The 10,962-nt window shown below is 42.4% G+C and overlaps 1 pseudogene across 1 annotated transcript; it reads right to left on the bottom strand.

Moving 5' to 3' along the window:
* Positions 1-1,353: 1,353 nt before the first annotated feature.
* LOC143773291 (beta-1,3-galactosyltransferase 1-like) lies at positions 1,354-10,566 on the bottom strand (annotated as a pseudogene). Its single transcript, XR_013215131.1, has 2 exons — positions 10,233-10,566; positions 1,354-2,714 (listed from the first exon to the last, which is right to left on the bottom strand). The product of XR_013215131.1 is annotated as a beta-1,3-galactosyltransferase 1-like (transcript).
* Between the last annotated feature and the right edge of the window lie 396 nt (positions 10,567-10,962).

The raw sequence follows: 10,962 nt of genomic DNA, 5'->3' as shown, positions 1-10,962 counted from the left end.
TAAAGGCTTAAAACGGTATATCCCTGAGGCACGAGGGTCCAACATATAACGGCAGTGCTGCCGCTTTTTTTCTCTGGACTGTGTGATTATTTATGTTTTTGCCAACTGAGCCATGTCAAGGTTTGATCTATTGGAGGTCCCTTTCTATGATACCATTTTTCTTTGCACATGACTATGTGACTGTTTTATTCCACTTTTTGTACAGCAATTTGATGGATAAGTATGATGGATAAAACTATATTTAAATAAAACATATTTATATTCCATACTGTATACTTTTTTTCATATTTTGACAACTTTTTTAACTTCAACTTTAAAGTGTTTGATTGCTTGTCGAATACCGTACAATACTGTACTAGTGTACTGCAGGGTATTAGAACTGTCAGTATGATGTTGATAGGAGGCCTGTTAGACTCTGCTTATGGGCCTAACAGGCTGCCATACGCAGCTTAGTTCATTCTTTGACATTGGGCTTGACTTTTAGTGCAGGTGCTTGACTATGAGATATGTCGAGTTTCCATGGAATAAGACGTACTATTATGTCTCATGTCAGGAAGGGATTAAATACTTTTGATATCTATGGTAGAGAATCTCATCTTGACTTTAAAAGGTGCACTAAATTTCAGACTCCAGTCTCAATTCCTTTTCATCCATTTTCAGACCCTTTGATATGCAATTTACAACCTACCCGTAGTTTTTCTACTTTACTCATTTAATCATGTCCCTCCCAGTATTATATGCTGGATGTGAGTATGGTATGGTCAGGATGCTGATACATTCACTATCTCTCATGTATCAGAAAAGCTTCATTCCTGCACTTCTTTTTCCTTCTGCAGATCTGACTAGTATTTTCTGCAGTCACTCAATACTCATGTACGTCCCCACACCTGCGGTATTCTTTGTGTATGATTTCCACCCTATCCATTGCCTGTGTGAGCTAAACTTCCTGAAAACTTGAATGCCATCTACGCTGTTCATATTGGGATTTATTGTCTACAACCTCCACCTGCTGCTATCCCTAACTCTGAGTGAAGGAATAGTGAGAGCAGAGAAAGATGACACAGCCAGGAATTCCTAATCTATGTCATGAGCAACAGGAAAGTCAGATGTGTGAAGCAGGTGCACAGGTGCAGCATCAACGTTTTTTAAAATATTTTATTTTGAAAGTTGCTTAAAGGAGTTTTCCAGTGTAAGAAGAAATGTCTGCAACCGTGCTATGTGTCTGACGAATCATGACAGTCTGAGGCACACATTGACACCATTTCCCTGAGTTCCATCTAGAACAATAAGAGGCAGAGGAAAGTCTAGTTAACACCAGACCAGAACTTTGCAATTCGCATACATGTGGTTACGTGAACACCCACCCGTGAACGCCTCTTTCCAAGAGAGAATAAAGGGAAAGTTTTGGAAGTTTGCCGTGACACTAGGACTTCTCTTCTTAGATTGATCAGTTCTCTTAATTTTGCGTTTACACAAAATAGCAATTAAAAAATCAGTGCTAATGTGTTTATGGCCATTAAATAAATACAAAATATCTAGGATTTATTGTATAAATCCTACCAGACTAATGGACATGTGTGTACATTTTTTTAAAAAAGAGTCTTTGAAATGGTTAGTTCTCCTCAAATATGATGTTTTCTCCAGTCTATTTTTTGTTTCTATTTTCTTAGCACTTTTGAGATCTCTTAGCCCAAAAGTCTGCCCATATATTCCGCAGCTCTTGTCCATGACAATGGTGCACTGTGACAACTTTCCTAAACTTGCAATGGTTGTAATGAAGCTTGAATCCATTAAATGCACCTCTAGGGGGTTTTCTGGGTGGAATATGGAGCTCATGCAAGCAAATTCCCATAAAAGCATCTTCCATAGGGATGACTGTAATCTCTTGGGCCACATTATAAATTTTCTTTGCCATGTCAGCAGAAAAAACATATCCAGGACCAGAGCAATATGGTGGGTATGTATTGTTTGGATAGATTTCCTTTGGTACGTACCATTTATAAGCTTTACTCCTCAAAGGTCCAGTATTTATAACTAGGTCTCCAGTGAAGTAATTTGCCCGAACTGGTAAGTCTGGATAAAGAACGCTATGAATCAAGTAGTCTACATTAAGAAACATGTCACTGTCTATCTTCATGACATAACTGGCAGAAGGACAGAATTTGGTCACCCACTCCATACCCATTAAGGATTTCAAGGTCAAATTGTAATAGGTGTCCATGAAGTCTTGTTGTACGATGTCCCCAAAGGTCACATTTTCCTCTTCTAACAAATTCTGAGTTCGATTAGGAAAGATCTTAGGTAGACCCACCAGAAAAATCCTGACCACCTCCATACCATAAATACTTTCATTACCCCATGTTTCTCAGATTGCGTGTCTAGACTCATAATCCTGGCACTCTACAAGCACCATTATAACAAGAAAAGGATTCCGGTTCTTGCACTTGTCCGGCTGGTTAGTGAGGAACTTGTACGGAAATGGGTATGGAAGAGTCAGGGGGTGCCGGAACGCCGGGTAAGTAAAATTATTCTCAGGTTTCTTTCTTTCTTGTAATTTTACAGAATCTTGAATCCATTTGTTCATCATTTTTATTTTGTAGCAGAGTAAATACCCGGACATTAAAATAAGGGTCAAGAAGAATAAGGTACGATATTTCTGAAAGTAGATTCGGCCATTCATTTTGCTTCCAAACATGCAGATCTCACCAAGATTTCTGTAACAATGAAACAAAAATAATTAAAAAAAACTTAGACAGTAAATTTCAACAGTTAACATTTCAACATGGTAATAACATGGAGGGGCATACCTAGAGTGGATCCAGTGGTTGCAATCCAACCCCTTGGAACTTATGCAAAAAACTATTTTAGGGTTCACCTCAGTGAACAGGCGTCAATCTTTCAATTTAAGGTTTTCTCTATGTTTTCCAATGCTGATTCTTGCATTCAAACATGAATGAAAAATCACAGACGTCTGAATGAGCCCAAAGATCAACACTATTAACTTCTACTGCCACCAATTTTTTTTGGCGCTTTTTTTTCCCTGCTCTTCTTCCAAGAGCCACAACTGTTTTCTGCAGGATGAGTTGAAGGTTAAAAAAAATAGATGATTCATTTTAACATACAATGTCCTGGAAAATGGGAGAAACATTTAAAAAGCAGTGGAAATTAGAAAAAAAATGCAATTTCACCATTGTTTTTGGGGTTTAAAAAAAAAATACTATAATTTGTTAAAAAAAATAGTTTGAATTGCCATTTTCTGAGACCCTAAACTTTTTTTTATCAGTTGATTGAATTATAGGGGCCTATTTTTTTGCATGGCAAGATTGTTTTATTAATACTATTTTGGGGAACAAATAATACCCCAACATGGAAGTCATGGGGGGTCTTTAGCAGGCCATTTGCTACAATGGCAACCCATTGGCATCCTGGGATCACAGATGTGTACCCACAAAACTGTGCACCTGGAAAGCTGTTGTCACTGATTGACAGCGTCATTTAATGGGTTGATGGCAACTCTTGGATCTTATCTCCAGTAATTGCAGTAGGCAGATGCTGGCCGTGTAATACAGCAAGAATCTGTCAGTGTGTGAGATCAGTCCTGAGCTCCTGAGCCCACTACATAAAACCACACTCAACATGCAGCAGACCTGAAGGATGTATATTAGTTTGGAAAATTGTTGGAAATTTTACATGGAGGCTCATGAGTTTCCAGTTACACTACTGCTAACATGTACATAATAATGACCAGTGCCCAGAGGAAATTAATGCAAAATCTGTAATAGTTCTATCTACCAACATACACATATGTATTAATGACCACGGATAGCAGAATTTCAAAAATACTTGCAGTTGATACTAAACTCTGCAAGGAAATCAAAACAGAAGAGGAAAGTTGAATATTACCATGGGATTCATTCCATCTGGAGGCTTGTGCTGAGAAATGGTAATTGAAGTTTATTGTAGATACATGCAATGTCATACGCTTAGGCTTAGGAATAGTGATGGGCGAGCACTAAAATGCTCGGCTGCTCGTTGTTCGGATCGAGCAAATTGGAATACTCGGGTACTCGACCCGAGCTACGAGCCCAATGTAAGTCTATGGGAAACCTGACTATTTTTACCGCGATCCCCCCGGGGGTTCTTTTAAGGTGTAAAAACGTCTGAAAATGATGGAAACTCTGCTCAAATGACACAGGAACATCATAGGGATAGCCCTTGGAAGCATTTCAGACTCCTAGGACACAGCTGTAAGCAATGTTGTCAGAGTTTCACGCCATTTTTACAGGCGCACCCAAAAACATACAAAAACAAAACCAAAATGGATTTTGCTGGGAAATATGTTAAGGTACATCCTTTCCAGGGTAATGACTTGTATGTAAGGCAAAAGAATTTACCCAAGACCAAAATGTTCTTCCACCACTTGGGCTATGTTCACACTAAGTGTTTTTGATGCATTTTTCAACTTTAACATTTCTTTCAACCAATACAAATGCATTTACTTGGAAAAATGTTGCATTGAATACAAGGCCTGCTCTGCTATCAAGTCATATGCACTCCAATAAGCCTTTGAACCCAGATTCTGGATGGCCACAGGAAAATCCACTTCACAGTCTTCAGTTGGTCCTGCTAAACAGGTTCCTTATGCATTCAATGCAAGGGCAGCCTTTACCCAAATTTGCACGCATACCAATCCCCCCTTGGAAGAAACATGGAGGAGCGTCTCCTAAACAAAACTGTCCCATTACCAAGGAGCGTGTTTCCTAGACTCAAACTGCCCATACACCTCTCATCATTTTCCACCACTAGATAACCAGGGTTCACGGGTTCCGTGCTGCTACAGACAGTCAATTTTTTGGCAAGGATGTCTGTGATCCCAATTAAATATTTTTTTAAAAATGTATCCCCCATGGGGAAATGTTTGTCAGCCCATACACTTAGTGTATGGGCCTTACAAGTCTAGGAGACCCGCTCCTTTGTAATAGGACAGTTTTTTTATGAGGCCCTGCTCCATGTTTCTTTCAAGGGGGATTGGGGTGCTTGCAAATTATGGTCAAGGCGGCCCTTGCAGTCAATGCATAAGAAAACAGTATGGCAGGACCAACTGAAGAATGTGAAATGGGTTTTCCTGTGGCCATCCAGTACCTGGGTTTAAAGGCTTATTGGGGAGCATATGACTTGGTAGCAGGGCAGGCCTTGCAGGTAATACATGAGAAAAGAGTATGGCAGGACCAACTGAAGAATGTGAAATGGGTTTTCATGTGGCCATCCAGTACCTGGGTTTAAAGGCTTATTGGGGAGCATATGACTTGGTAGCAGGGCAGGCCTTGCAGGTAATACATGAGAAAACAGTATGGCAGGACCAACTGAAGAATGTGAAATGGGTTTTCCTGTGGCCATCCAGTACCTGGGTTCAATGGCTTATTGGAGTGCATATAACTTAATAGCAGGGCAGGCCTTGCATTCAATACAACATTTTTTCAGGAAGCCCTCCTGTACCTCTCGTGAAAGGGGTATTGGGGTGCGTTGCAATTGTTGGTAGCCAGGCCACTCACTTCATAAGCAATAACAGCAACTGTTTAATAATGGCCCTTTAAGAATATTAATGCCGCCTGATGCCCCTCTAAAAATAGGTTTTAAGACTTTAAGACTGAGTCCCTCTTTCACAAATGAAGCAAGATGGGTCTGCTTATGTGTCACACACCACATGACCAGCTAGAGATGTTAAATGTTAAAATGACATTTCCCAGTGAATGCATTTGTATTGTTTGAATGCAATGTAAAAGTTGAACAATGCATCAAAAACACTGCGTGTGAACATAGCCCAAGTGGTGGAGGAACATTTCAGTCCGGGGTTCATTATTTTGCGTTATATACAAGTAATTACTCTGGAAAGGATGTACCTTAACATATTTCCCTGCAAAATCCATTTTGGTTCCATTTTTGTATGTTTTTTGGTGCACCTGTAAAAATGGTGTGAAACTCTGACAACATTGCTTACAGCTGTAATCTTGGAATCAGAAATGCTTCCAGGGGCGATCTCCATGATATTCCCATGTAATTTGAGCAGTGTTTCCATCATTTTCAGATGTTTTTATACCTTAAAAGAACCCCCCCGGGGTTCCCATAGACTTAAATTGGGCTTGTTGCTCGGGTTGAGTACCAGAGTATTTCAATTTGCTCGACCCGAGCAATGAGCACCCGAGCATTTTAGTGGTCGCTCATCACTAGTGGGGACATCACACATCAGTCGGTGAGCCAAAGCTGCAAACGCTGCTGAAGCACGGCAAAGGCGGCTGAGGCTGTAGCTGACTTTCTAAAATGGGCAGACAGACTGCGTACTTTCACTAGCAGATCCGGCAGCTCCGAGTAGCTTTTCAGAAAACGTTGAACCACGAGGTTCAGCACATGGGCCAGGCAAGGTACGTGTGTGAGCTCACCTTGCCTCAGAGCCGCCACCAGGTTCCGGCCATTCTCACACATGACCATGCCTGGCTTTAGGTTCAGCGGTGTCATCCAAATATCTGACTGCTCTTTCAGCGCTGTCCACAACTCTTCTGCATTGAGAGGTTTGTCATCTATGCAGATTAGCTTCAGCACAACCAGTTGCCGCTTTCCTGAGGCAGTGCTGCAGTGCTTCCAGCTTCTGACTGATGTGTTGATTTCAGAGATGGAGGCTGAAGAGGAGGTGCAGGAGCTGTAGACTGTGGGGGCAACTCTGATTGATGTAGTGCCCGCAATCCTAGGTGTGGGGAGGATGTGTTCCATCCCAAGGTCCTGGCTTCCACTATGTTAACCCAGTGTGCCGTCAGTGAGATGTACCATCTCTGCCCACAAGCACTTGTGTTGTCCGTGGTTAGGTGGACTTTCCCAGTAACAGCATTATTGAGGGCATGGGAAATGTTGTGGGACACATGCTGCTGTAATGCCAGTACGGCACATCAGGAGAAGTAGTGGCAACTGGGGTGTGAGTACCTTGGGACGGCTGCCACCATCAGGTTGTGGAAAGCTTCCGTCTCAACGAGCCTAAAAGGCAACATTTCTAGTGCAAGCAGAAGAGAAATGTTAGAATTTAGTATTGTGGCCTGTGGGGCATTGGCTGGGCATTTCCACTTGCGTTCCAATGACTGGGGTATAGACAACTGAATGTTGTGATGGGACAAGGATGTGGACGGGCTTGATGATGGTTCTGCTTGACTGTGGGCAACAACAAGTGCAGGGCTAGAGGAATCTTCATATGCACAGTGGACTGGGGATTGGCTTCTATGCAAAACAGTGGAAGAAGCAGTGGTGTCACCTGCAGACAGTGTTCCTGGAGCCTGGGGTTCAGCCCACAAAGTCGGGTGCTTTGCTGCCCTATCATGCTGGTGGTGGTCAGGCTGGTAGTTTTGCTACCCCTGCTGATGCGGGCATGGCAGGTGCTACAAATGGCCTGTTTGGGGTTATCGGCAGAGTCTTTAAAAAATAACCAGACTCGGGAAGATCTAAGAGTTGGAATGGCAACCTGCCTCATGTTGGGGGCTTCTTCCTGCCTGTTGGGGTGATATGCCTTCTTCCCCATGTGTGCTGCTGTCCTCGCTCTGCATTTCCTCCTGCCAGGTTGAGTCAGTCACTATGTCATCCACCACCTCGACTTCCACATCGGCACCCTGCTCCTCCTCCTGACTTTCTGGCAATTGGGTCTCATCATCGTCCACCTCTTGTGACACTTTCCCACCATCGATTTCGTGTAACCGTGGCTGGTCAAAGCTTTAGTCATCGCTACATGCAATCTCATCTGGCCCAACTTCAAGATGACTGGCTGAGAGTCCAGAATCTTGAAAAGGAAAACCGAACAGCTCTTCAGAGGGTCCAAGTGTGGGACCAGTTGTCTCAGGCACTCGGCCTGGTGGGAGGAAGGAGGATCATGGTGAGGAATATCCGGTCCACACTCATGGCTACTCAGTCTTGACTGTGTGGAAGACATGGTGGTGGTGGTCATGGCTAAGTGCTTGGAAGCATTATCCGCTATCCAACCAACAACCGTTTCACACTGCTCTGGCTTCAATAGTGGTTTGCTGCAGTCCCCTAGAAACTGGGACAGGAAGGTCAAGCGAGAAGATGTGGGTCTTTGTTGTAGCCCACTTTCAGCTTGGCCATGGCCTTGTCCTCTGCATTTACCATCAGCATCACGTCCACTTCCCCTTCCTTTGCCTCTTGCCTTGCCCATTTTAAATGGACTACTGAACTATATCAAAAGCTCAACACAAATGTATTTATTTGGAGCAAAATTACAGCTGATCAGCCTTCTAAGCTACGAGTTTTCCATCACAGATACACCAGGTCTCAGCCTGACATAACAGACTGTATACATTTTTGGGGGTTTTGGTGAATTTTTGAAAAAAAGATTAGAACAAGGTTAGCACACAGCACTATGCTACGCATGCCTGCGAAACTACGATTTTTCCACCACAGATACACCAGGCTGCAGCCACAGATAACAGACTGTATAATTTTTTTTCTGTTGTATGTGAAATTTGGAAAAAGTAAAAAATGAGTACAACAAGTCTAGCAGACAGAACTATGCTACGTATGCCTGCAAAGCTACAATTTTTCCACCACAGATACACCAGCCGTCAGCCTGTGATAACAGACTGATCTAAATGTGGCCTTGATTTTTTTGGGCACGACTAAATTGTGTCAACAAGTTGGCTATGACCCAAAAAAAAAAATTTGGGGGGCGCACTCACATCTGATGCCTGGGACAAAAAAAAAAATTATAAATTGAGATTTGCACACTCTTCAATTACAATAACCTGGCTGTAATCTGCAGCATGACCAAGCAAATAAATGTTGAAATAAGGGGGCTATGGATTGCTTTAGAATAAAAGGAGAAGGTATAAGGTGAGAAAAAGCCACAGAAAACTGCAGCTAGGTATATATTAAATAAGCAGCAGCAGCCAGGAATGGAGCTTTTGGAGGGATGCAGTGAGAGCTATGTACTCACATACAGTGCCTGCAGGCCTTGCACTGATGTGGATATGTGCACATAGACTCCCATACCCACCTAGCGCTGCAATCTCTGGACCCCCGAATTAGCCCTAAAAAGGACTGTTGGTTTCTCAGGAGTTGTGGACTGAACAGTTGCAGACCTACGCTAACTATTACAGTAAATGGATGATTCTGACCCTATATCAGCAGCACCTCTCACTACACTCGGTAAGTCCGGAGCAGAATGCGGCGAGCAGGGCGGCGCCAGGTCTCTTATAGACCTGATGATGCTGTGCAGCCAGCCAATCACTGTAATATCACAATAAAGATGGCTGTGGCATTATAGTGCATGGCTGTCAATCCCTGCATTGTCATTGGTGCTCTAAAGAGCACCAGATTTGCAGAGCGGAGACCCGAGCTCCCGCCGAATAATCCCGGAAATACTCGGTGCTCGCAGAGTACACCGAGCATAGTGATACTCAGGAGAGTAACGAGTAGTGGAGAGCACGTTCGCTCATCACTTCTTAGGAAATAAAATGCATACCGTAATTAATGAAGATAAGCAAATTGAGGATCAAGGTCAATGAAATTATCTGAAATTTGCAATTTCATGGGAATTTGAACAATCTGTAATTTGATTCACAAGGAACTGCAAAATCTAAAAAAAGTACTATTTTACACACTGCTAAAGACTCAGTGAGCCATGCAATACCATTTTATGCTTTTACTGTGTAAGGATCTGAGCTCGAAGCACAGAGCATGGGGATAGACAAAGACCATTGCAGTTGTGGTGTTCTACATAAATGCTAATGAAACACACTAAAAATGAGAGTGGTAGGCTTTGGGAATACTCATCCAAAAATGCAAGTGATATAGTGCAGTAACAGTGTTTTAATATCTGTATTTTTTGACAGAGTGAAAGAAAGGAGAGTCAGTATTAAAAGGGAATTTAGAGTGTTAGCAACATATTTTCCAAGGAACTACAGGGTGAACACAATTTAGGGGCATGCTTCGCTGTCGCTATTGTGATTGACAGCACAGATGCCCAATGTGATCAGGTCTGCAAAGTTTTCCAGGTGTCACCTGTTCTGGGTGATTGGCTATTTAGATGGCTCTCTGCCTCAGATTACTGCCAGTTGTAGCTTAGCTCAAATGAGTGCGAAATTGCTCTGTGATGGAAGTTCCTGTATTTTGATCTTTGTTGTCCGACCTTGGACCTTGACTTTGATCATCCGTTTGTCTAGTCCCTTTTTTTAATCCATTACCTTCTTGGAATTCTGATACTTGACTGTGACCTGACTATGGCTTTACCTCACCCCTCTGTTTATTATGAGCTCTCTTGGTATCTGATCCCAGACCTCTTGACTACCCTGAAAAAAACAAAAACAGAAATATAATAAGTAAATACATAAATAAACAAACAGCAATAATGCATGAAAATAATATAGGGTACTTAATCAACTTAATTTTGATGAAAGAAATGCATAAGCCACCCCAACACTTCACAGTGACTCTAATTGGGACGGTTGTAACTCTAATTTTAAAAACCTTACCATTTGTCAAGAGACATGAATGTGGAAAAGGGCTGAGAAGGACTGAGCCCAGCTAGTAGACACACAGCCATGGGGAACCACATCAATATAATGTGCAGTTGAAATAAAAGGTAGTTCCCATCTTTAAATGCCCATGATGAATCTAGCATGAAGCATGTTTCAGCTATCGATTCCCTTTAAGAAAAAAAAAACACTCCAGTGCTTTCCAGTCTTACATGTCTCTTACTTGTGCAGCATGGTTCCCGATAGAGATGAGAGAGCTTGAACTTTAAAGTTCGGGGTTCGTACTGTGTTTGGTGCTCATCTTCGGACACAGACTTTCTGGAAGTCCATTGTATTGTTCAGGTTCAGATGCTGAATAAAGTTTGTTGAAAGGCTGCAGCACAGCCTGTCAACAAGCATTTAGGCTGTGGGAACTTCCAGAGCCATCACAGCCATGTCA

The sequence above is a fragment of the Ranitomeya variabilis genome, chromosome 5, assembly GCF_051348905.1.
Source record: "Ranitomeya variabilis isolate aRanVar5 chromosome 5, aRanVar5.hap1, whole genome shotgun sequence".
Taxonomy (NCBI): Eukaryota; Metazoa; Chordata; class Amphibia; order Anura; family Dendrobatidae; genus Ranitomeya; species Ranitomeya variabilis.
Note: the sequence above shows the minus strand (reverse complement) of the source record. Positions and strands in the feature narration are given on the sequence as shown.